Source organism: Acomys minous (genome assembly GCF_964271855.1).
Source record: "Acomys minous genome assembly, chromosome: 3".
NCBI classification, from domain to species: Eukaryota; Metazoa; Chordata; class Mammalia; order Rodentia; family Muridae; genus Acomys; species Acomys minous.
Window position 1 is genome coordinate 97560211 of NC_140485.1, and position 27809 is coordinate 97588019.

At 47.1% G+C, this 27809-nt stretch overlaps 1 protein-coding gene across 5 annotated transcripts in view; it reads right to left on the reverse strand.

Annotated features, from left to right (window-relative positions):
- Positions 1-27809, reverse strand: part of FYN (FYN proto-oncogene, Src family tyrosine kinase) — a 192805-nt gene that overhangs the window by 153659 nt on the left and 11337 nt on the right. For 3 of the 5 annotated variants that reach the window (XM_084776786.1, XM_084776783.1, XM_084776784.1), the window contains exon 2: positions 13458-13497. The exons of the other annotated variants lie outside the window; for them this stretch is intronic. The gene's annotated coding sequence lies outside the window, so the exon portion shown is untranslated. The remainder of the gene's footprint in view (positions 1-13457; positions 13498-27809) is intronic. 5 annotated transcript variants of the gene reach the window in all.

The window sequence follows — 27809 nt, forward strand, 5'->3', positions numbered from 1 at the left end:
TCATGCTGGTATGTGTATCATGGTATATCATGCTGGTATGTGTATCATGGTGTATCATGTTGGTATGTGTATCATGGTGTATCATGCTGGTATGTGCATCATAGTATATCATGGTGGTATGTGCATCATGGTATATCATGCTGGTATGTGTATCATGGTATATCATGCTGGTATGTGTATCATGGTATATCATGCTGGTATGTGTATCATGATATATCATGCTGGTATGTGCAGCATGGTATATCATGCTGGTGTGTGCATCATGGTGTATCATGCTGGTGTGTGCATCATGGTGTATCATGCTGGTATGTGCATCATGGTGTATCATGCTGGTATGTGCAGCATGGTATATCATGCTGGTATGTGCATCATGGTATATCATGCTGGTATGTGCATCATGGTATATCATGCTGGTATGTGTATCATGGTATATCATGCTGGTATGTGTATCATGGTATATCATGCTGGTATGTGCATCATGGTATATCATGCTGGTATGTGCATCACGGTATATCATGCTGGTATGTGTATCATGGTATATCATGCTGGTATGTGTATCATGGTATATCATGCTGGTATATGTATCATGGTATATCATGCTGGTATGTGTATCATGGTATATCATGCTGGTATGTGCATCATGGTATATCATGCTGGTATGTGCATCATGGTATATCATGCTGGTATGTGCATCATGGTATATCATGCTGGTATGTGCATCATGGTATATCATGCTGGTATGTGCATCATGGTATATCATGCTGGTATGTGCATCATGGTATATCATGCTGGTATGTGCATCATGGTATATCATGCTGGTATGTGCATCATGGTATATCATGCTGGTATGTGCATCATGGTATATCATGCTGGTATGTGCATCATGGTATATCATGCTGGTATGTGTATCATGGTATATCATGCTGGTATGTGCATCATGGTATATCATGCTGGTATGTGCATCATGGTATATCATGCTGGTATGTGCATCATGGTATATCATGGTGGTATGTGTATCATGGTATATCATGGTGGTATGTGTATCATAGTATATCATGGTGGTATGTGCATCATGGTATATCATGGTGGTATGTGTATCATGGTATATCATGGTGGTATGTGTATCATAGTATATCATGGTGGTATGTGTATCATGGTATATCATGCTGGTATGTGTATCATGGTATATCATGGTGGTATGTGTATCACAGTATATCATGATGGTGTGCAGGCAGACTTGACACTGGAGTAGTAGCTGAAAGCTACCTCCTGATCCAGAGAGAGAGAGAGAGAGACGGGGGAGGGGGAGAACGCGTGCCATGGCTTGTGGAACCTCAGACTGCATCCCCAGTGACCCACTTCCTCCAGCAAAGCCACACCCCCTAATCCTTCCGCATAGTGCCACTCTTGGTGACTAAGCATCCAAACAGATGCGCCTTGGGAGCCATTCTTACTCAAACCACCACATCACATAGGGCCAAGTAGTCTTCCTTACTCATCAGTCACTTCTCTAAAATTATCACCAGTTGTCGGGGGCTAAAACAGAAGTCCCAAGAGGGTGTACTCAGAGCGGGGCCACCACAGGACAGAATAGAAACCAACAAAAGGACATCACTCATGGCTTCTGGGCGTGGCCTGGGTGAGGCTAGTTTTGCCAGGGAAAGGGAAACAGGGAAGGAGAGGAACCCGAGTGGAGAGGCAGGGCACTGGCAGGTCGATCGATGGGCAACAGCCTTGTGAGTGGAGAGGGATGAAACATCTTTTAGTTCCTGAGGCAGCCAGTGCCAAGCAAAGAAGCTTGCCCGCGGTCAAACAGCTGGTGAGTGAGAACAGCAACTGGATCAGAGTGACTTCCCTTACACCCACCCTTTTAATTAATTTTATTATGAAACTATATTATCACATTAGCATAGGAGGAAATCCTATAATCTCATTTCCCAAATACAAATGTTAGCATTTCAGTGTGGTTTCTGTAGTCTTTTCCCCACATAAGAATTTTGTTTTCAAAACTAAGCTCATATTCCACAAGTGATTTCCTATCCTGCTTTCTTCTTGTTTGGCAACCTAAGCATCTGTCCAACTTACTTAGTAATCAGGCCGTCAACATTTCAACCGAGGCTGAACCTTTACCGCATGGGCTTTTACAGTTTACACGATGCAAGCTCAACCTTGTGACGTTAGGGTTCTTTTTCGCCTTTTTGACCAAGTACAAATATTAGTTACAAACACCGTGGTGTTTTCCCAGATTGGAAATGTCATCATGGAAAGTTCTGGAAAGGTAATACTACTTACTACTCAACACATAATGGAAAGCCACAATGTACTTATCTTGAAGATGCTAGCATCAGTGATCTCTCTGGCCTGGAACCAAATGTATCTGATGAATGTTATTAATGAAGAGGGTCCAAAAATAACAAGTTAAAAAAAGCTGCCCTTCTCAGCCTCCAGAGGCCACGTGCTTTTAATGGTTTAACGCTCGCTCCACTTTCCATTTCAGTAATAGCAACAAAAGCTACAAGTCCCCAGACCTACACCGGGAAGAACAGGGATTCTCTGAAAAGCTAACATACCCCCCTCTGGCTGAACCATCAGAGTGGTCAGAATTTGCAGAGTTAATCAGCTCACTAAGGACTCAGAGCAATTTGCTATTCATCATGCCAGAGACTTTTTATTTTTTCCTTCTCATTCAGGTCACGTGAATGAGGAGCCCTGAGAAGTTCTGACTTTTCTTCAGGTAAAGCTAGGAAGTGGAAGAGACAGCATGTCAAAGCCAGTATCAGTGTGCCGAAGATGAGACACGCCAAGCACGGCTGGCAGAAGGCGCTATTGTGACTGGAGGGAGCTAACTGCCAAAACACTGGCATGCTTCTGCGGCTGTCTGTTTAGAGAGCTTCCTTAGACTCCAAGCCGCCACCAGTTTGACCTGGAAACAGGTGCTGCCAGGGAAAAGTGGGTGAGGACGGAACTGGGCACGTCCACTCTAGCAAGATGAAATCTGCTCCTTCAAGGCAATGTGACTGCTGTCTATGTGTGAGGTAGCCTGTCACTGTTTCCCTAATCACAATTTAAAACCCACCCCCTTCTCTTCATCATCCAATGGTTACTCCATCCCTCAACAGGAAGTTGTACTTCATCACAGCCCAGTGGTAGCCCCTTCCTCTCCCATGTTTTGCTAATCCAGCTTTTCATCTTTCCTCTAGACTTCTCCACGGCTTACAAGTTACATTTCTTCATTGGCACGTCAGTGATACAACCACACTCAGAAACTCAATCGGGCACTATCCGTGAAGTGGAGGGTGCACATACGCTATGACTCAGGAATTCTGCCCTAGGGCATCTCTCACAGGGAAGCTCCTGCAGGATGCACACTCAAGAATGTTCCTAGCAGCTCTGCTAAAAATAGCGAGACGCAAGCAACAACCCATTGACGGGAGAAGGGATTAATAAACTGCTGTGGTTCATACAATAGACACCACGTGGGACAGCAGAAAGATAAATTAATTTCATGCATGGTACATGGATGAATCTTGAACAAAGCCAATGGTACAAGAATGCCATTTAATATGGCCCTGAGAGAAACAAAACTTCACAGAAGGGTATTTATGGAGATTGACTCAAGGCCTTGCATATGCTAGGAGGTTACTCTAACCACTGAGCAACATCTCCAGCTCCAAATTAAAACTTTTAAAGTAAATGAGAGCTAGCGAGATGGTGAAGTGGGTTAGGGTACTTGCTGCAAGCCCAACAACCTGAGTTTCATTCTTGGGACCCATATGATAGGATAACTGACCTCTGCGTGTGCATGCATATACACACAAAATAAATAGCTTTTTAAAGCAAATGAATTCATCCAATTGTTTCAACCATAATTCTTATCTCCTATTTACCAGCCAGTTTGCTAATTCTTCAAAATAGCTCACATCATCTGTATCACAACGTGGGAACAGAACAGAACATATTCCTTTTCCTCCAATGAATTTATTTCCACCAGTCACAGAGACCACACAGAAACATGGCCATCACAAGAAAAGCGAGGGAAGGCTGATGTCAGGGTATAAGGATGCTGGGGAGCACCCAGGAGGCTCAGCAGCTAGAGACAGAGACAACTGGGGTACAGCACAGGGCTGGGCCAGGCAGTCTCCAGTAGGGCGTGCTGAATACCACAGGAGACAGGGAAGGAGACTAGGTAGGTGTGAGATACCAGGTGAACACCGGGGACTCCAAAGCTAGAGGTGACAACAGGCGGAACAAGGGAAGGCTATGGGAGAAAAGCACCTGAGTCTCGTGGTCCCTTCAAGTTAGTCAACAGCAATGTCAACTGTAGTCCAGTCAGGAGACAGGCTGACAGGAAAAGAAGCAGAACCATGTATCAACAGAGAAGGAACGGGCATTCGCGAGTGAACATCAGGGCTAGGGGTGGTTGCCGAAGACCTTTATGAACACAGGGGTAGGGTGCTCACTGGATTGGATTTTACCTTCCAGAGACAGATGGAGACAAAGAATGGAAAAAGGTACATTTCCCAAGCTTTTTTACTGTTCCCTCCCAACAACCTTAACAAAGCACAGACATCAGATTCTGTTTTCTTCTTGGTCACTAGAAAAACTAATGTAAAAGATGCCACACTGGCCAGTAGTCAATATTAATATTAACTAAGTCTCAATATGAGGCACTGCAGTAAATATTCTTGGGTTTTGTTCTAGCAGCTGATGGGCTCCCGCTTATGACCCACAGCCTCCTGGACTAACAGCTCACAGCGGGCCAGCACCGCAGCGGCTAAGTCACTGCCAGCCCGGGGCTACTCAAATCTTTTCCCACTATCAAGTTTGCTTTTACTTTTTTTCCCCAGAAGCAACACCTGAATGCACTACCAGCTCGTTCATAACGGGAAAAGGTGCTTCTTCTATCTGATAACAGTGTAGCAGGCAAAATGGCAGTTAAATAACCTTTCAAATTACTCTTTTCTCTGGTCTAGAAGGTCTACTTTTAAAATCACCCCCCACCCCACCCCAGACAAGGGTTCTGTTTGTTTGTCTTAAACTAATGTAACCCTGAGTCTCCACATGGAGCAGCAGAAGAAAGCCAGGCAGGGAGGAGGGTTTCCTCTGGCCTGCTGTACAAATCTCCTACCCACCAAAGCTGGAAGTCAGCCAACCCCTGGCCAGCTCTGCCCAGGGACAGGGGAAGGAAAACCAGGAGCTCCCATCTAGGGCTCCTGTTTCAGCTTGCTGCAGCATGAGCCCTGTCTCTGGACACGCACACAGCATCTGTGGCCACCTGTCAGGGCTGGGGACAGGACTTACTCAGAGCCTTTCTACTCTGTCATACTTCCTCAAGTGTAACTCTGAGGCCATCTCACTCGTTTCAGTCCTTATTTGGAGGGACCGTGTTCACGGGCAAGCAGTCGATTCATCCCTACTGATGATGGGCCTGTACACAGAGTCTCATGTCTTACCTTTTGCTTTGTAGTCCTAACTGGCGTACTTCACAGGACATCTTCCAAGCAGTAGCCATATTCACCTGATATGTGTTCTCTACAGAAAACACAGACCTGAAGGACCAGTCTGTAGCAGGGGTGAGCCCTTAAGAGAAAGACAGGGAGCTGGGCGTGGTGGCACATGCCTGTAATCCCAGCACTTGGAGAGGCAGAGGCAAGTGGATCTCTGAGTTTGAGGCCAGCCTGGTCTACAAAGCAAGTCCAGGACAGCTAAGGCAGACAGACAGATGGGGGGGTGGGGGGGGGTGGGAATAGCTGGTAAAGTGCTTGTCTTGCAAGCATGAAGACCTGAGTCTAACCTCCAGAACCCACATGAAAATAACAGCCGTGTACTTATAATCCCAGGACTGGGTAGGCAGAGGCAGGAGAATCCTTGAGGCTTCCTGGTTGATCAGTCTGGCCTACTGGTAAACTTCAGACCACTGGGAGACCTTATCTCAGGGGAGGTGGACAGCTCTGAGAATGATGACATCAGAGGCTGTCACCTGGCCTTCATGTCACTTAAATGTGTAAAGGGGGAGGGGGGGGAGATTGCTACATCGGAGCACAGAAGTCCAGTCCTTCCTTTAAAACACAAAACACTCACCACCTGTGCTGGAAAGTCATCTGAGAGGAGGGAGCCTCACCTGAGAAAATGCCTCCTTAAGATCAGGCTGCAGGCAAGCCTGTATGGTACTTTCTTATTGATTGATGGGTATGGCCCCGCCCACTGTGGCTGGTGCCATCTCTGGGCTGGTGGTCCTCCATTCTCCAGTAAGCAGCACCCCTTCATGGCCTCTCCATCAGCTCCTGCCTCCATGTTCCTGCCCCGTTTGAGTCCCTGCCCTACATCCTTCCATGATGAACAGTCATGTGGAAGTGTAAGCACAAATAAGCCATTTCCTCCCCAAATTGCTTTGATCATAGTGTTTGTGTCACAATAGAAACACTAATTAAAACACCACCTGACACTTGAGTATGTGACAGGAAAACAGGCTCAGAATTTCAAACTACAGACACCAACGAAGGACCTCTCAGCAAAGTGGCTAACCAAGAACCCTACCGACTCTCCCTTCCCTTATCACAGACACAGGCCAGGGCGTTGTCACACAACTACTGGGTGCCAGATGATGGGCCCAGTAAGCCTGGATGTCGTCAGCAAGGCACTAGGTGGTCACTCAAAGGCCGATCTAAGTAAGCAATCATGGAAAATTCTGGACAGATGGTGATGGTTCATCTTGCGGGTCTGAGGAGAGGCTGAATGATTATACCTCAGGGCACCAACATCCTGGGAGAGCCATGTTCTTGGGACAGTGTTTCGCACATTGCCCCTCAGTCAACATTCTCATTTCAAGTTGGCCTTAATGAATATAATGACTCATGAATAATAAATACACAGCTAAAAAAGGGAAAAAAAAGTCAACTGGAAAATAATGGGGATTTCAAAATAATAGTTAAAATTATTGCCAAAACTGACTAAAAAAATATGCACACAGGCACATTTTTAAAAGAAATAAATCTGCTTTCAACTCTAACAGGTCTGCGTGTAGGATGGTATCATCACCTGCTTCTCACCTTCCAATCTGCTCAGCTAGACAACTCACCTTGTTTACCAGCTCTGCCAGCAATTCCCTCCCAGGATTTGAGAGGATGAGGATCTAGGCCAAGGACACTCAGAACGACATCAATTTTATGGCTGGTGACATCGGACTAGGGCTTCCTTTTCACTCTTCAGGCTCCAAGTGCAATCTTGGGTCTCATTTAGTCAGCAGGCTCTTTGCACTAGCCTCGTGCCTGCAGCTTGCTCCTCACCCCATGATTCGCTCAGTCAGAGAATTCTGCAGCCAAAACATCTGCCCACCTCCTGTTTGAACTACCTCCCGTTCACCACCTGCCAGGGCCATCCCTGTGAGCAAGCACCAAGCCACTGATCTATTTTTCCTCTGGACCCTAGGCTGATCACACCTGGCTGTTAACAGGGAACCGGATCTGCTAGCAGCAAGAAGAAAGCTGTATCTTCCTCCAACATGAGCTCAGTGCAAACTGGAGACGCTACCTAGTGATGAGTTAACCAGGTGGCTTGGCTCACACTGCTGCAGCGTTGGTAGAGAGATACAGGTGCACACGGAAGTGCACACAAAGGAAAGGCCATGTGAAGACAGAGGCAGAGACAACAGGGATAGTCTCAAGCCAAGGGACACCTGACGCTACCAGGAAGAAGGCAGGCAAAGATTCCCCGCAAGCCTCTGCGGGTAGCATGAGCCTGCGGACAACCCTGATACTGAACTTCCAATCTCTATGACGGACCACATCTGTCGTTTCAAGCCATCAAGTCTGCAATAATTTGTGACAGCACCCGCAACAAAACTCCCCCACTGGGTCCACACCCTGTTCCATCCTCCGGAATGATGAATGTTAACAAGATGGAGAACACAGTAAGATGATCCCCAAACCTAGGACCCAGCATCAGAAAGAGATGCTCACCCACAGGCTTCCCCGTACCTCCTGCCGGCAGCATGCATGCTATCCCTGATGCTATTCCAGGGGACCGCCAAAGAGGACCAGGTCAGGTTTAAAGAGACAGCTGAGGTGCGGGGCGCTTTCACTGTTCCTGATAAAAATATCATTACTATTTTTGTTACCATAAATAAGGGAGAAGAAAGTCCCTTTAGGTTCAGTGAAGAGAAAACGAAAGATGAGTATAAAACTGCCAGTTCAATTGTGCAAGGCTAATGACTTGTCTTCTGCTCGGCTGGGCTTCAGCACACCCAGCAGAGAGTGGGAAGAGATGGACGGGTGCACGGAGTCTGGACCGTAAGTGCTCTACGGTCTGGCCACTTCCCAGGTGTCGGGCCTCGGGCTGACCATTTCCCTTCTGCTTCATTTCATTTTCCTTTGAGGCAAAAATGACACCACTAGGCACAACAACACTGACCCAGGACGGAGGCCAACCCACTGGTGCTTGCTAAGGGTTCAGGAATGAACGGGTAAAGTGTTCCATGTCAGGACTAACAGTACACCTCAAATTGTTCCTCTTTCCTTAAACTATAATCGGTAACATCTTTATTTGTAACTCTTCTCCAGCAATTATCATCAATATCTGCCTGGGTTTATAATGTCTAGAAAGAGGAATTGTTTATTATCTTGGAACGTTTCTGCTGGCAGAGGGAGTGTTTTTCTTCTTGGACAGTAGCGTTTTTTACAATCCAGAGATTTATGTAAGAGAAAGCTGGTCAGTTATTATGGGTGATACATAACTACTATTTTTGGCCCAGGGCTAAAAACGATTGCCTTTGAGTCTAAAACAGAAGTCGATGCATGCTCCTTCATTCAAAATGTACTGTCTCCTTTATCCCCAACTCAAAGCCGTTCTCTTTCCACACACCCCAGTCTGCAGGAGGGTGGGCTGTGTGAGACTGAGGCTGTTTGTCCACAGCCCTGCTGTTAGCAGAAAGGGTCAATCCACCTGTGAGGATGAACTCCGTGGCAGGGAGGCAGAAGCAAATATGGCACCCTACCGTCCCCTGGGTTGGGCAGCCCTAAACGCATGTGTCAGAGGGCTAAAGGGCGTGGTGAAGCCATACACACAGGAGATGTCCTCTTCAATCCCCACCGATGGGCAGGCAGGACAAACATGGGGTCCCCTCACTCCATGCAGGAAGACTGGATGCTATGCTGGGGTCCTCTGTCCGTCTCTTCCTTCTCTCTCCCACCTCCCTAAAGCAGCCATCACATGCACGGGGAGGTGGGTCAGCCCACACCATGCCCTCCCTCAACTGGCCCTGGAAGCGTACCCCCACGACACCCTAAAACTACCATTTTGAAACCGCTGCATGACCCATATCAGTACTGCTGAGCATGAGAGCTCAGGAAATCTTTGGCTCAAGCCCAAAACAGACTTGCTAGCCTCTCCACCTCTGGACCAGTTGTGCGGCAATCACACATGGATGGCTTCAAACTACCATGACTCCATATGTAGCCTCTGATTTCCCACAAGACTAGCAGTTCCACTACAGAAATCCAGGTTCTTTTTTTTCAGTTCTCTTGAGAGTTAAGATGAAACCAAGGAAATACTGAGAACAGAGCGGGCCTGGATGTGCAGGCCAGCTCGTCTCACCAAGTTCAAGGGAAGTTAAGTCTCCAACAGGACCGTCCTCTATGCACTTTGCTTCCAAGGGTACTCCTGTTTTAGAAGGCTACAGTGCCTTAGGACAGGCAGGGTCCTTGTGGTCTCCAGTGCAGCCTTGTTTGTTTGTTTTTTGTTTTTCCAGGCAGGGTTTCTCTGGGTAGTCTTGGCTGTCCTGGACTCGCTTTGTAGACCAGGCTGGCCTCAAATTCAACAGAGATCCGCCCGCCTCTGCCTCCCGAGTGCTGGGATTGCAGGCATGTAGCACCACACCCGGCTCAACACAGAATTCTTGATCTCCCTGAGATGCAGAAGTGGCAGGAGTGTCACTGGCATCAAAGGCCCTGGAAAAACTTGTAAACTTGAGAGACAAAGGCCACCCAGGGTCCTAGGAAGTCAACCTGCTACCTAGAAAGCAGCTAGGGCTGAAGTAGGAGTTATTTTAATCAAATCTATTTAAACGGAAATAATTGATTTAATCACCTTTTTATATTTTTTTTTAAAGTGCATCTTCCAGAATTCAGACGCATGTAGCTTCATTTTCAGAAGACATTTTCTATATTTAAAGTAGTAAATTTATAGAGTATTCCCCCAGACTGCTAGAAGAATCAGTGCAAACAATAAAACTACTTTGATCTGTTCAATTTGCTCTTGAGATTTCTTTCTTTCATCTCTGGCTTTGCTCTGACTGCCAAGATCACATTATTCTGAAGAATTATCTATTCATCTGTCTGCTTGACACTTTGCACTTCTGGAGAGAAAGCCAAATAACGGCCATCTTATCTCCGTATGATGCTATTAACAAGCACGATTTCCACAAATAAAACCCCCAGATGGAAAAGAAAAGCCACTGTTTCTAGAATGTCTAATAGGATTGATTTTACTATTTTGCCACCTACCAAAGTGACTTCCACTGGCTCTTATTACCTTTCATTTGGCTGTCACTCATTCATTTGTGCCTGCTGCTAACAGCTTGATGGGCTTACTAGCATCTAGGCATTTGGGTTTAGCGCAGATCGTGATTTTGGCCTGACAAAGACTATACAGTTCAACAGGGAACACAGATCCTACAATAGCTATGCACCTTCAATGGCAGCTTTGAAAAAGCCCACAGCAATTATCCATAAACTTGGGTGAGGGTGTCACAGAATTACTCTTTGGAAAACGACACTGCTTCCTTACAACTTCCTCCTCAAACATTCTAGAAGGTGACACACAAATACAATGTCTCAGATACTGTATTTGTTTCAAGGTAAGGTATGGGAAAAGGAAGGTTCTGGATGCAGACAGACCTCACTGGAATTCCTGCTGTAACTATAAAAAAAAACCTGGAGCAGCTCACAGTGGGACCATGTCCCCACAGATACACACCACTAGGTCAGTGTCAACCAGCTACTGACATCACATAATTCATAATAACTGATGTTGAGCTATGTGTGAGCTCTCCAGCATGCAAAATAAAGTTCACTTCCCATGCAGAGTTCTGTCTTCACAGAAATCCACAACCAAAAGGAGAAGCTACAAGCATCCATCCTACAAGCAAACACCATGATGTCAGTGGCTTTCCTCTGCCCCTATGGTTACCAGGAACCATTTGTTTATACAACGGAAGGACTCCTGTACCCCAGTGACTTGCTGTCCATAAACGTAGGCAAAGGAAAGGGCTGGTACACTGTGCTCAACAGCCCTCTGACCACGACCGGAAAAAGATTCTGAATGAAGGCTTTTGCAAAGGGAGACCTCCCTTAAGACATTAAGTAATTTTCGAGTCATTGGGTGCTTACTGAGGGTACAGACAGAGCCTGTTCTTGGCAGCTCGAACTCACTTTACCATCCGTGAAGCACCTCCTACCTCTTACTCGGCACCCCTCTTCTGTAATCCCCATAATTTTAAAGTGCCCACAGGACAAGTCAGAGCTGCTCAGTACTTGGCTGGATACCCGGGCTGCGCCCTTGCTCCTGTATGGGCACCCAGCAAAGCCTAGCTCCCAGGAGCCCCCACTCGCCTTACAGAGAATTCTGTAGCCTCATGACCAACAGCCTTTTTGGTACAATATATATGTCAAAAAAAATTTAATGTATATGGTTTGCACTTCTACGTGTAAAACATGGATAATTTTACTAAGTTCTGAAAAAGAAACAACTTTTTTTGGTTTTTGAGGGGGCACAGAGAAAGAGAGGGGCCCACCACATAGCCTGTCTAGCCTAGAACTCAGAGATCCATCATCTGCCTCAACCCCCTGAGTACTGAGATTAAAGATGTACAACACTGTGTCAGGCTGGGACCACTTCAGAGGTGGGGGGTGGGGGGGATGAGGTCCTGTCAGCCTAATGTCTTAGACAAAGTTAAAAGAGCTAATTCCTTCACCCTTCACTTGACTACACTTACTAAGCCATACTGTTTGCCTGGGATTACAGACGTAAATTCACTACAGGCTAGGGTGCAGGGCAAGCCCACAGCCTGGGCATACCCCATGTTTCCTGGACAAGCCCTGAGGCGTGTTTGGGCACCTGACGTTCTGCTGTGAGCCTGGCCTGACTGACGAAGGTCACTGTGACCTTCCATACAGGAGAGCCTTTTCAACTCCTGATCTCAAACTCAAGTGCACAGGGGTTTCCAAAAGGTGTCCTGTCTTGTCTCAACTCCAGTCTCTTCACTTCCCTATGAGGCTCTTGTCTGTATGAGCTGACAAGTTCAGGAACGAGTATATCATAGAATAAGTTCTGCAGAAGCCAGCGGCCTACGTCAGATGAAGGGTCAGGGCCGCGGGCGACTGCTCTAGGTCAACGGTCCAGATAATACATTTCTTTAACATAACAGAAAAACACATCACCCAAATCAAAGGGGCTGCAGGTCAGGAAGAATGTCTTCTCCCACGCTGATACTCAAAAGGAGAAATCATTCTAGGTCACTTCTGATAATGATGACATGGCAGCCCCCGAGAGGCCAGGGAATTGAGAAACCTAACTGACAACTGATGGAAATCACACCCTAGGTGGAAAAGGACTCCCCAAGAGCAGCCAGTACAGCTCACATCTGCTCAAGAGACGAGGAGTTAAGAAAAGCTCCAGCCGCCCTTGCAGACAGACCGCAGCAGAGGAGTAGGTGCCTCGCGCAGTCCGCCAACTGCTTTCTGGACAGCTCAGCCCTTCCTAAGCTTCCTGAACTGTCACTCCATCACGTGTTAGTGCTACCACAATTACCTAAGTAGGTCTCTGTCACATCCTTTTCTGCCTGAACTGAGATCGACTGAATATCTAACGCCCAGTGGCATTAACACACAAAAAAATGTTAACGGAATAAAAGAATGACCGATTACACAGTAGCCATAATTCAAAGGCACAACTAGGGCATAGTAAGCACCAGCAAGCTGGGTGTGCAGGGAAAGGTGACAAGTCCCCCAACAGGGAAGGCCAGAGCACTGCCCTCACAACAGCCATACCACAGTGGTTCCATTTTCCTTAGGGAGAGGAGACCTAACTTGGAGTGAGAACGTTAAAACGTTAAATCACTGTCCAGATTGAAATGAACTACGATCTTCTTTACATTTTTGTATGCCAATTTTATCTCCAAGTCAACTTCTCTCTTGGAAACCTACGAGGCACGCCTGTAATCCCAGCACTTGCAGGCGAAGGCAGGTTAGGGGGGGCCCAGGGATCATGAGTTCAAGGCCATCCTCAGGTACATAGTGTCTCTGAGGCCACCACAAGCTACCTGAGGCCATGTCTCAAAAATGAAAAGTGAAAATGAAAACTAAAGTAACTCCTCTGGATTCAACTTGGAATCGCAGGGTTCCAGTAAGAAATGCTTTTGAATTCGAAAGGCACTAGCCTTCAGCACAGAACTGTCAACTTACTTTTTCCACGTCTAGATCAGCATCCTGTTCCTTCCAAACACTGTAGAAGAAGAAGAAAGAAAAAAAAAAAAGTTAAAAGGGAACCAAATGCTTCCTCTATGTAAAGCACCACAAAGCGCCACTACACAGTTCCCGTGTGTTAAAGACTATTTGTGTGCCCACTAACTGTCCTCACTCACATCATCGCTGTAGTTGCCACAGACACCTGCCTGCAACTGCACAGACCTGTCACCAAAGGAAGCCAGCATATGATCTTAACTTCTAGGGACAGGAAGGATGAAGGGTGGAAACCATGAAATTACAACCATGCGCCCATGCACACACACGCGTGTCTTCTCAGGGTCTCGGCCCACGTGGAATGAGCGCTGAGCTCGGGAGGACAGCTCACGCCTGCCATTCAAGCACTCAGGAGGCTGAAGCCACTGATCACCCTCGGTCAAGGGCAAGTCTGGCTACAGAGCGACACCCTAATTCAAAGGAAAAAACAAATCTCTCTGCAGGCCCCAGCCCAAATCTGCCTCAGTTCTCCTGTCCTTGTGAAACCAGGCTGTCTTTTCTTTTCGTTCTTTTTTTTTTTTTTGGTTTTTCGAGACAGAGTCTCTCTGTATAACCTTGGCTGTCCTGGACTCACTTTGTAGACCAGGCTGGCCTCGAACTCACAGCGATCCGCCCACCTCTGCCTCCCGAGTGCTGGGATTAAAGGCGTGCACCACCACGCCCGGCTCTTTTCGTTCTTGAGACATAGTCTCACTGCACTGTCCAAGCTGGCACTGAACTCACGACCTCCTGCTTATCTCACCATGCTCTGAGACTGCAGCCATGAGCCACAAAACCTGCGAACTCTTTGCAATGGCGCGTTTTCCATAAGCCCTCTGCAGGTCCACCAACTCAGTCTTTGGCATGCCAGCCCCAAGATAACCCTAGGACCTTGTGTCAGCACCCCAGGCAAGACTGGGTACTGATTCTGATGATGCCCATGCCCACTTCGCCCTTAGCCTTTCAAGTCTGACAAGTGGCATAGGAGACATCCAGATGTGTATGGTAGTTTGTGTGTTTTCTATTTCCAAAGTGGGTGACTCCTTTGTCTGATACAGAGCAATTCAAGAGGAGCCCTCACCTTTTCCAGCACGGGGAGAGAACTGAATATTCCTCTCTCTCTCTCTCTCATGCGTGCCGCAAAACTGCACAACACCAGATGCCCAATCCATAGCAGACTGTGAAGGAATGCGCCTTCCCTGCACAACACTCCAGCAACTGGTCCCAACAGGAAAGCTGAAAGCCTATTTGGAGCTGGAGCTGGACTGCACTGGCTCACTACCGCACAGTCTCATCCATCCATACACACAGACGGTACCATCCAATTTCCTTTTCAGGCTTATTAAACAGATGGAGCTAAGTAACAAAGAGTCTATGAATTCCACCATAAACCCAAAGGGAGATGCCGCAGTTTTGACTTCAGAGCCTCCCATGCAAGACAGCTTGGCATATTTCTAGGCATCAGCTACCTTGTTTCAAAGAGAATATGAATGGAAAAAATAATTGGAGAAGGAAATTTTAGGTGGCAGGCCCATCTAGAATGAAGAATGCCATCTGCCTCTAAAACCACGCATTGTTTTCCTTCAAAGCTGTGTTTTTGAAAGCTAGAATAAGTTATGGCTATAAAACGTTTAAGTGAAACAAATATTTTAATAAAAAAAAAATGACCTGCTTCTCTAAAACCATTTAAAAACATGACCAACTATCCTAATTTATCTATATCCAAATCTGACTATAGAAATTTTGCTTAAGGCAAAATAAATCTCCCCAATTCCCTGTGTGTGCCCCAGGGAGGTGTGCATATGTAGATAGAAAAGTGCATATGTGGATAGAGATATGCATTATGCAGACAGAGATATGCATATGTAGATAGAGATATGCAGTGACAGCGTAACTAACAAGGCTGTACTTGTTCACACATTATAAATAGTTGTCTGCATAATCGGGTATGGGCTTTGGGATACTAGGGTATTCTCCAAGCTTTTATTCTTAGCTGTAGTGGTCCTGATGTTTTGGATCACAGACCTAACTAAAGTGACCCTGGAAGAGGCTCATCATAAACACCCAAATATGTGGTCTGTTGCGGGAATGGAGACCTAAGGACAGACCCCACCAAAGCTGTAGTAAAACCCTACCAAAGCTACTACACACCCAACCGTTCAGATCACACAACCCTCCATAAGCCTTGTGGGGGTGGGATGCATAAACACTCTAACCATGAAACAAGATCTGGGTGTGAAGGCACAAGTTGTAAGCCCAGCACCTAGGAGCAGAGGTTGGAGGGCCGGGAGTTTAAGCTCATCCCTGGCTTCATGGTGACCTGGAGGCCAAGTGCACTACAGGAGATCCTGTCTTTAAAAACATACACAAACAGTAGCTAACTAAATACCAAGGGTTATCAACTTTGCAGTCTTCTGACACAGCCATCTTCTAGCTTTTGCTAATCTGGAACTTCCGAGTGCCCAGGGCTATCACGCCTGGACCATGCAACAGGCAGCCAGAGCAACCAGTGCATAGTCAAAGGAATGCAGTGAAAGGCTGACCCGCAGCAGCTTGGTAGAGCCCTGGGGCAGAAAGATGCTGAGCCGCTGACAGCAGGTAGGAGGGCAGATGGCAGGGAAACTGGGGTAGACACCAGGCTGGGAGAGAAGGTGTAGGCCACACCAATAAGTCTCGGAGAGTTAGGCACACACTTTTGCACCACGGTATTGTGACCTTCATCTCCCCTGTCCCAAGAAGTGACCCAGGAAGAGATGCAACCCACAGGCTGAGCACTGTTACTCATCTCACAGTCTGAGGGGTAAAGATAATTTTCGTTTTGGTTTTGTTTGTTGGTTTGTTTTTGTTTTTTGAGACAGGGTTTCTCTGTGTAGATTTGGCTGTCCTGGACTCACTTTGTAGACCAGGCTGGCCTCGAACTCCCAGCGATCTGCCTGCCTCTGCCTCCCGAGAGCTGGGATTAAAGGCGTGCGCCTGGCTTTCTTTATTTTCTTAAGACAGGATTTCTCTGTGTAGCCCTGTCTGTCCTTGAACTCACTTTGTGGACGAAGCTGGCCTCAAACTCACAGAGCACCTGCCTCTGCCTCCCTGAATGCTGGGATTACAGGCATGGGCTACCACCGCTCAGTTTGCAATCGTCTTTGAGTCTTCCTTTGCCCACATTTCCGTGTAGGCAAACTTTCCTCTCTGCCATGTTTGTGCTACATTTATCCTTGTTTGCCTGCTGGACTAGCAGCGCAGGGAAGCGCTGAGCACTGTGCCTCTAGCACACAGGGGTTGCTGTACCATCTCGGCTGATGGACGACAGCAGTGGTGGCAAGGGACAGTGACAGCACGGTGCACAAAGCACCAAAAACGATTTGTGAAAATTAAGCAAATTTATTTTAGATTTGGAGTCTCGGGACTAACTTTAAAGGAGTAAATTGTCTTCTGGTTAATTGGAGGTTGAGTTTGTGGGAATGAATGTTATCTAAACACCTTCCCTCACCTCCCCACCCCCACCCAATACACAACACACAGAAACACACCACTGTTCATACAGGAAGGAGTGAGGTCGGTTTGACAGGCAGTGACTGAGAGAAAAATGAGGTGTGCTTTTCCCCCTATCATACCATCTTCTCCATTCCACTTTCAAGGCTTCTCACTGCTTGGAAAAGGTTTAAAATATTCATTGACCTGCCAAAGCCATCCACACATTGCTGGACACACAGTCACATCTGAATGGCTTCTTTCTGCGCCACTGATCACAGCTCTATTCAGCCACAGCTAAAGTGGGAACCTCAGAGCTGGACGTGGTGTGATGTCAGTGGCAACGGAGGATAAAATAGCCATTTGATAGCAACTTCCATATCAAGCCTGTCAACAGAGACAAGTGTTCCTTCGGTTATTCTTAACTTAGAATCCAAAGCACAAAAAAGACCAGGCAGGGCCAGACTCTGCTGTAATCCCACAGAAAGCTGAGGCACAGACAGAACACACACAGAAGCTCCTCAATGCTCTCCAGTGCACTGTGGCCCTGGCTCCCTGCCGGAAGGGCTGGGGAGTGGGGAGGGAGTATAGGAACAGGCTCACTTTAACAGTGGGCTCCCCAAGACCCACGCAGCTGCAAACAGACATACAGTGTCTGAAAGGATCCACACTCACGGACACCATGATGGCCTGTGTGCCTAACAACTGCATCAGGCCTACAGACACAGTCCCAGCTATACATGACGGCCTGTGTGCCCAACAGCTGGATCAGGCCCACAGAGTCCCAGCTCATACATGACGGCCTGTGTGCCCAACAGCTGCATCAGACCCACTGACAGAGTCCCAGCTCACACATGACGGCCTGTGTGCCCAACAGCTGGATCAGGCCCACAGACACAGCCCCAGCTCATACATGACGGCCTGTGTGCCCAACAGCTGCATCAGACCCACTGACAGAGTCCCAGCTCACACATGACGGCCTGTGTGCCCAACAGCTGGATCAGACCCACTGACAGAGTCCCAGCTCACACATGACAGCCTGTGTGCCCAACAGCTGCATCAGACCCACTGACAGAGTCCCAGCTCACACATGACGGCCTGTGTGCCCAACAGCTGGATCAGACCCACTGACAGAGTCCCAGCTCACACATGACGGCCTGTGTGCCCAACAGCTGCATCAGACCCACTGACACAGCCCTAGCTCACACATGACGGCCTGTGTGCCCAACAGCTGGATCAGGCCCACTGACACAGCCCCAGCTCACACATGACGGCCTGTGTGCCCAACAGCTGGATCAGGCTCACAGACACAGTCCCAGCTCAACATGACGGCCTGTGTGCCCAACAGCTGGATCAGGCTCACAGACACAGTCCCAGCTCAGACAAGGCCCTTTATTGCAGGGTTTTCCTCAGCATCCCAGTTCCCTAAGAAAAATAGATTTCTCTCTAACCATTCATTCTGACCCCAGCCTCGTTCATTCTCCTAGGCCTGGTAGACACGTAGGCCTAACAAGGTTAAACTAGATGCCAGCTGCTGCCTCTCCTCCTGGCTTCCCCACTTGCAGTCCAAGCAGAGTGATAAGTCCGGCACACTGGCATCAAGGGAGGAAAGTCTAGTTTGTAGTAGAGGCAAAGATGGCTGGGGCTTGCCTTGAGTCTCTGTGCTTGGAGTAGGACAGAGGCTTCGGCCAATGCTGTGTGCGCACCTTTATTCTGTTTACTTAAGTACATATTCACTCGGCCTCCTTAAGAAGGCACTATACTATATACTCACTGGGAATTCTGTAAAACACAGAAGTCAGGGGTTGGGATAAGGCTTAACTGAACGCACTTCTCTTACTAGCACAAGGGGCTGAGTGTAAACCACCCCCGCCCCCAACACACTGAAAAAACAGCTGGATATGGTGAGCCATGCTTGCAATCCCACAGCTGGGGGAGGGGGGCTGCAAGAGCGCGGAACTCACTGTCCAGCAACCTAGTCTCTTTGGGAGGTTCAAGCTAATGAAAAGGGGTGGGTGGCATTTCTGAGATGACACCTGATGACACACATTCCACACACACAAATCTGGAGCTCATGCGATGCTCAAGTTTTTCCTCTCCAGCCAGTTTTTTTCTGTGCCCAGACAAATACAATGTTCATCACCACACCACCTTCACCCTGCACTCCACAGCAGGGAGCCAGTAGGAGAAGCACGCTAAATGAGAACAGAGTATCCAAACACCGTCAACTCAGGGTGGGCTCCCATCTAGTGCCTAGTGACGGCTCTCGCCACAGACCTATCAAGTCCACTGTGAAATAGAAAAGTTTGGGCCAGAGCCAGGGGAAGCTGTTGGCTGGGAAATCATGCTCTATCCCTAGCCCTTCTATTTATGTGCATGACTGGGTGTGTGGGTGCAGTTGGGGTCACATACTAAAACCCATAGGGCCAGGCAGGTCTAAATATGCAAAGCAAGTAAGATGAGGCTAGGAGGAGCTACAGAATTTAGCCCCTCCTCTAGGCAGTCACCCACTGCCCTGCCTGGGGAGTAGACTGCTGTCATTAGGCTTTTTTTTTTTTTCAATTTCAGTTTTTATGTGAAACTACTGTGTTTGAATGTATGAGTCTATGTTTTAAAATGTAATGTCTACACCACAAGGACTGTGCCTCAGTTTCCCTTTCTGTCAGACAGGAATCTGAGTGACACTTGCTCATCCATGGATGAGCTTGTCCAGTCGTATACCAGAACAACCCAAGTACACTCAAGTGCTGAGCAGAGTGACACAACCCCTCACATCTGCTTAAAATCCGGATCAATACACACAGGGCCCAGTGTTCAGTAGAAATGTTTGAAAGTAAACATGCACACCCAGGCTTCTGAATTTAAAGTCCTCAGAGGATGAGGGTGGCCAACTGATTATTTGGGATCCTTGTGATGTACGAGCCTGACTAGAAGGTTCTGCTAACAAATGCAACGTGGAAGCAGGCAGTGTACACAACCAGCTTAATAGGTCCTGCAAAAATGGGAGCTGAAAAGTAGGCTAGGGGCCAGAGAAGAGGGGACAGGCGAGCGTGAAAACATGTGTGCGCTAAATGACGGCCACATTACAACAAAGAGACACAAAAACCCAAGTATTGACCAAAGGCATGGTGTCATCAAAATGCCAAACTGTGCTGGATGTAGCCAAAATCATGTTAGTATATTAAAAAGTAAAGCTATAGTGACAGAGGTTTTCCAACACACACAGACACACAGACACACGCACAGACACACACACACACACAAAGACAGATCTTTACTACAATACACACTGCCCTACATTTTCCACTGTGCCAGTTCTGTATCTGTCCCTTTTAGCCTACTTCTATCACAGTCTCTCTGCTGAAATATATTAGTTACTATGGAAACAATGTCATAGTGTGTAAAACCATTGACTGTCCTTGGAAAGGCACTCTTGACAAGACTGAACAGTGGCATGCTTAAAAAAGAGAAGCATGAGAGAACAGTTGTTCAAGAGCATAGTCTCAAAACTGTGACTTCAAAGTACCCTCTCCCTCAGTGCCCTACGCCTCAGCAGCTTCCACACCACACCCCTGCCACACCCCATGCCACACCCCATGCCACACCCCATGCCGAGCTCCATAGGACCCCTGGGCTCCAGACAAGTCTCTCATCTAACGTTGCTGCAAACAGTCACGCCCCTATAGCTCACACTTTCTTCCAAGAGATGGAGAAGGGCTGGGAGGTGGCTGAGCACGATGGATGACCCAGGGGACACAGAACCAACACTACAAACCTAGAGGTGCAGACCCCAACTGCCTTACTGCTATCGGTAAGAAGAAATAAGGCGACTGACTTCAATTTTTCCTTTGCATTTCAAGTCAAGTTTACAACAATCAAACAATGTACAGGGACCAAGCACGGTGGTGCACACTTGTAAGCCCAGCACTCCAGGAGCCAAGGCAGCAGCAGGAGGAGGAAGAGCCTAAGTTCTGGACCAGCCTGGGATACGCAGTAGGACCTTTGCTCAAAACAAACAAACAAACAAAAACTTTTTTTTCATTTTTCACTTTAGTTTTGCTATATCTTGGTTTTTTCATTTTGAGAGTCTTAGGGGGCTTTTTGTTTTCGTTTTTTGTTGTTGTCTGTTTGGGTTTGGTTTTTTTTTTTTTTAACTCTAGAGAAATTAGAAGTCTCCAATTTTGTGTAAAACTGTTGTTTAAAAGCATAAGTCTATATTTTTTAAAACGTGCTGTGTGCACTGTAAGCTCTTCCCCTCTAGATATGTTATGTGTAAACAAATATACACAAACACACATGCACAAACATGCAAGAAACATGTTAGCTACCCTGACAAAGAAAGCAACAGGTATGTGATAACCTGTTTTAGGACGACACTGAAGGAAATGGCATGACCGTCACAGACTTCTTCAGACCCATTCTGCTGCTGTGATGGAAGAGACCTGAGGGGGGAAGGGTAGAAAAGGCAGCAGCCCAAGGCTGTGGGAATAGTGCAGCGGGTGGCAGAGGAATACAACTTCTCACTGGGTGACTGTGGAGCGGGTTTACTCCTGTCGCTCAGGGGAAGATGTACACAAGCTGTCTCAATTCCAAAGTCACCTGTTACAGAATGTCCCTGACCCACAAGGCCTGGGCCTTGCAGACTGACTGTACCGGCACTTGTCTGACACAGAACTGCCCGCCAGTGAGACAAATGGCACAGTGAAGGGAATTTTACTTCAATGGTAACAATCCACCTCTGGATCAGGACACAGGTAACTTTCCTTTCAATGACAATATACAAGCTGTTCACCACAGGCTCACGAAAGTCCCTTGGACAATAGAAATTCAGGTCAGCTAACTCCGTCCACTCTTGACTAGCAGGAACACGAGCATTCCGCACTGCTGGCCCTGTCACACAGAGGATGTCACTGTGCCACAACCACACTGAGCCTGAAGCCGGGCAGTCAAAGGAGACACAGAACGTAAATCAGGTGTGTATAAGCACCTGCCAGGAACAGACCTACCACAGACCTTTTACAAACTGGCCTTTCTCATTTGAGCACTTACTTCTGTCACTGACTAAACAGTTAATGCTTTTTTGTTGTTGTTGTTTTTGTTGTTTTTGTTTTAAATCTTCCAATATCCTTTCTGGCCACAGTGAGGCCAAAGAAGAAGAAGAAGAAAATGCAAGCTTAGCTTTTAAAAACAAGTACTTCGTTTCTGATGATCTTTTTCATGCTAAGCAAACTCTACTACTGAGCTACACACCCAACCAACCCCAAATCTTGGTTTTCCAGAAAGTTGGAAATAAATGTGAATTAGCAAAAATGAGGCTTGATATTTACTATCCACCTTGGGAATATCCCCCGACTTAAAAAAAAAAAAATCACATATCCCAAGTTTGCTAAAGAAGTACCACACGGTGCTTCAGATGCCAAAGCTACTGCAGTAAGACTGGTGACAACCCTTGCCCCTGCAGACTACTGACTGCGGGAAACAACGCGCTCTTAAAGAAAGTGACCTGGGCTAAGCTGGGCTTTGCTTATTCCGAGACGAGGTGTGCGTATGCGTGGGGGGCGAAAAGGAAGCTCTGTACTGCATCCCTTTATTAGAAGAAAGCCTTCGCCCACAGGTACAGGAGTCCAGACTTAGAGAAGGTCACGATGAATGATGGGTGTTCCCATCTGTATCGTGAGCTCAAAATAACCCTCCCGGAAGCATCTGTCACAGGTGCACTGACTGTGATTGTTGATGCTGCTGTAAGGTAAAAAGTGCTGCACAGGAGGCGAAACGACTTCTTTTTTGCAGTGATGATTGATACATTTTGTGACGTCAAAAACTATGGCCTGACTTTTCAGATTATTAAGGACCAGAAAGTTTCTTGAATTTTGATTATGATATACCTAAACTCACAACTGTGTCCAAGCAAGTGACTAAACCCTACTAAGTGCAAAAGGAGATAAGGGTGCAGAAACTGCCAGGTCACATCACATACTCCAGTTTAGAAAGCTGACTGAAGAAAATCTTTGTTGAATGCAGAGGACACTTCACCGAAGTGCACACCTTCCCTTCGCTGGGCAGCGCGCATATGAGAAACGCTAACCCAACCTAAGTCAATGTGACTAACAAGACCTCTCTCAAGCTAAGGTGTGTTTTTGTTCCAAACCAGTTGGAGATCTCCGAAGAAAAGCACTGAAGGAAATAAGCATCTCCGCTCTTGAGGCTGAGAAGCAGACTGGGGTTATAACGCACATAAGGCAAATGAGCAGGAGACAGTGGAACCTATCCCACAGAAAGTCAGGGAGGAAAGCGAGCCTCCGAGGTTCGGTGCTAAAACTCTACGGTGATCCTTGGGGCCGTCTTGCCTTGTGGCAGGCCTCTGCTGGAGCTCCTGGTTTTACGTGGACACAAGCGTTTGTGCTGGGCTAGCACAGAGGGACGTAGAGAAGACTGTGGCCCTCTCTCATCCAAGTCACAGAATGCAAAAGGGACACAGAGTAACTTACCGCACTAAGTGGTCAACTCTAGATATTTGTTGAGAGGTGGGTAGCAATTCTAAAATAAGGGGGGGAAAGCGCATGAAACTATTTGGGTAAAAAGTGTTCACAGTTTCATTATGGGGGCTAAAAAAAAAATGCCTGGGGAGGGCCTTCATTTAGTAGAATTTGCTCTGTGCTCACCAGGGAATCTAACTCTGCAGACAGAGCCACTTCCTCAAGCAGAAACACTACAGTGTATGTATGCATAAATGCTACTAACAGGTATCCACTTTGAGTACTAATCGTAAACATAATTCTGAGGGGACTGTGTAACTTTATGATAAAATTAAAAACAACTCAGTCTTCATTAAAAAAAAAAAAAATACCAATGGCACGCGCCCTAAAAACTGACTTGGGTAAGTAGCAAAAACTATCACTCTACATTCTTGCTAACGCACAAACACTCAGACTGCTTCTCTGTGTGTATATACATGTTTTTAAGTTTTAGAAATGTTATTTTATTTAGACTTTAAATAGAACTATTTCACAAATCCAAATTTTTTAACTTGCCAACTAACACATCAGTGTGTGTATGTGTGTGTGTATGTCTGTGTGTATATGTGTGTGTGTGTGTGTGTGTGTGTGTGTGTGTGTATAGATATATGGAATTGTATTTAGTGACTCTTTTCAATTAAATCGTGGCACCCCATCTCCCATCTCTAACTCTCCTGGCTCTCTCCAACAGACAAGGGAAAACATGAGGTGTATTTATGGTTTGAGGGTGGCTCAAAGTGTTACAGCAATTTCCTAGCAAGAAAATCCTAAGCACTGTCCCGCCAGGCGTTCCCGCCACACCCTCCAACCAACGCGTGCTTTTAAAACAGGCCTAAAATTTTCCTTTCAGAAAATACTAGGTATTTCAGGACACAGCAGGTTTTCAAACACATCTTTCTAAATGTAGCATCACCCTTGTATGAATGTCAGTGCGAAATGAAATGTAATTAAAAAGAGCTTTTCTCCCTCTCGTTTGAGTGTTCTGAAAGTACTTATGAATTATACTTGGAAATGAATTCCCGCATAACGGATGCTTTATTTAGTACATGGGGACTGAATATAAATGAAGGGCATCTCCCCTGTGTTTAGGGACATAATTTCTAGCATTTTTCCCCCATGAGTTTTTTAAATCCTGCACAAGCAAGAACGAGAGAGAGAGAGAGAGAGAGAGAGAGAGAGAGAGAGAGAGAGAGAGAGATTGAGATTTTACGCACATAGTAAAATCTCTCCTCTGGTCTGCAGCGTCAGGGCAAGTCTGAGAAAGGCCTGAATCCCTAATATGCCTCTCCCCTTCACAGCACTGGGAAGAGCCCCCAGGCCTACCCCCAGGAGCTTGGGTCTGGAGAGCCAAAACCCTTGCTACAACCTGCGGCTCCAAAAATGACAGCTCTCTGCTTCTGAGAACTTCTCACGTTCTGCTCCAAGCAAGCCTCCCACAGGTACTCCGGGCCAGAACTTCCTCAAAGGAGTGTTTAAGAGTGCATCTCTTGCCCTCCCACAAAGTGAAAATACAGCCTAACTGCTCAGGCTTCAAGTGTGCACTCTTGTATTTTGAAGTATGCTACCTTTATTTCTTAATGGTTAGATCCAACTTAACCACTAACATCGCAGTTCTGCTTATGATAGAAAACTATCACCTTCCTGCAGTCTCTTAGGAGTTAATGCTTTGGTTGCTTCAGGCAATTAGTCAAATTAAACTCCAGCTCTTAACTCTCCCTCCTTCCCCTCAGGCAAGATTATAGACCATGGCAGTGATGAGAAACGTGGTTTGGTCCAAGCCCTGGTCTCTAAGCCCTTGCAGGCCCCTATGGGCTACCTCCTCCTTCCGTCTTTGGGTGTGGGCTTGAAGCTGCTGACATACTGGTCAGCTCCTCATTAGGGTCTGGCAGCATCTGTAGCCATGATCTCAGGCAGCCTCCTTGTTTAAGTCTGCAATACTTCCTTCTCTGCACTCTCAATGTGACCCCAGAATTCTCAGCATCTCCACAGCCACTCAGAGAGTAAGTGGGACTCTCGGATTTTCCCCTAGACCATGTGCAAGCTCTGGGGTACCAAGAAGGGACAGGAACTCTGGGACTGGTTCTGCCTAAATGTACCCATGGGAGGACACACTGCAGGGTAGTTTCTTTGCAAAGTTCCACACAGGTAATGGGGCACCAGGTCCTCTGCTGCAGGGGTTGGTCACTCCAAACAACCGAATGACCCCTTGGAAGAATCCCCGAGGAAGGGTCTTGGGGACTATCTATCCCTTGAGTCTAGGCTGCTCCAAATCTCTGTGAGCTCTTCTCACTAGCCCAGGCAAAAAAAAAGTCTCCTTTCCCTTCAGAGGGGAACTGTCCTACAACCTCCCATCAGGAGCTTGATACAGCCACCACTGGCCTTGGGATCCACAGTTATCTTCCTTCTAACAAAACTTGCATCTCAAGGCTTGAAAGGCCCTTCGTGAGTACCAGAAGCTGAGCAAGGTGCTCCTTGTCCTTGGATATGTTCTGTCTCCCCCTCAAAGTAGAAGCTGCCTTAGCCTCAAAGGGGGAAGAGTCCCAGGGTGGCAAGAAGCAGGGGAAAAAAAAAATTGAAAGAAAATGGGAGTATGAGTTGAAAATATTATTCCCGTTCAACCAGCTGCTTGTGATGCAATGAATGTCTCCAGGGTCCAGAGCACTCGTTAAGGATAAAAGCAACACATGCACACATCCTTCTTTCAAAATATTTATAAACGTTTGAACCGAGGGCAATAGAGGGCAGCGGTTCCCATTCTCAAGTTCAGTGTCCTTACCGTCTACGGTTTTCTTCTGCTGAGTAGAAATCTGTTTAGCAAAGACGCACCCTCGCACAGCATCTACCTGAAACCTCACCCCCCCCACCCCCCAGTGTCCTTATTTGAGGGCCTCTTCACCTTTGTCTCTATTCCAACATGGCTACTGCGTTAACCCCTCAACCATGGGGGCCCTCCTTACCACTCCCGGTTCAAGCCTACGACCCACCCATGATCTCTACTTTCAGTTGACTCAACTGATGTTTAGTTTAGCGAGCATCCTGCTTGCTTGACTGGTCAAATCACCGCAAGGCCAGCTTTTCTAATCAGTGTCAAAAGTATTACCAGGTGTCATCGCAAAACTCCTGAGAGGAGAACCATTAAAAACCTCCAAGTTCCAATGGGGTACCAGTCCGCAGATGCTTATGACCCACGCGGTCATAGCTGTCCTGAGGCCGAATGCTCTCCGAACCTTTTCTGCATTCTCAAGTCCTCTTTTGTGCATTACTCCCCCTCTTCCTGCCTCATCAGCAGCTCCCTCATTAGTGGAGGAGAGAGAGCACCAAGAGCATCCAAGGAGCAGGAATGATCTTCCTTCCCGAGTACAAAAGCACTGTTGCAGAGGCAAGGCCAAGGTTTCATCCAATGAAAGGAGAGAGAATGCCTGTCAGAGCTGGAGATGAGGAACAGGGAAGGCAGACAGGCTTGCCTTAGATGTAGCAGACTGGGGACTCAATCCCTTCCACAGGCTGGACTTTTCCATATGGAGCAGTTCTGGTGGGAGCACAGTAGGGCAACGGTTGAGACTGCAATTTTACAAGCATGACTTTTCTGCATGGAGCAGTTCTAGTGGGAGCACAGTAGGGCAACGGTTGGGACTGCAATTTGGCAAGCATGTCTTTATCCGCATGGAGCAGCTCTGGTGGGAGCATAGTAGGGCAACGAGTGGGACTGCAACTTCACAAGCATCAAGTCTCTGTGGTTCACACTCCAATGAATGAGCTGTGATCTACCCGTTTCCGGGAGCTGCCAGCACTTCCACCCGGATGTGCTCCTTCTACCACATTCGTGGATTCTTCCCAGGTGCCCTCGCTCAGCCTCATAGAGTAACCCAGCCTCTAAGAAAATTCCAGCCCTAGCCATCTGAAAGTATGCTCAACAATGACAAACCAATGAGCATTCCCAGGTCTGCTGTACTCACGATGTAAAGGGCGAGGTGTGGCCCATTCTCCATGCTTTTACCCCACTTGTGGGCAGGGTGAGAAAGTCGGCCACTGCATTTTCACCCAAGAAGATGGAATGCAGGGAGAATACAAATCATTACCCAAAAACAGAATGTGGATTCTAAACTGACTCTGAGGATCTGTGAACACAGAGAATCATCTGAGGTTTCTGCCCACCTAGGAAGGTTTCCTTAAGATACATGTCCACCTGCAGGTAGTACTAAACACACAAGAACACTCTAACCAGCAAGCACACAACAGGCACACAGCCTGCTACAGTGTTATACAACCTTCTTAGTCTATTGCTACTAACATAGACAGCATTGACAATGGCGTGCACAAGAGTGGCTGGACA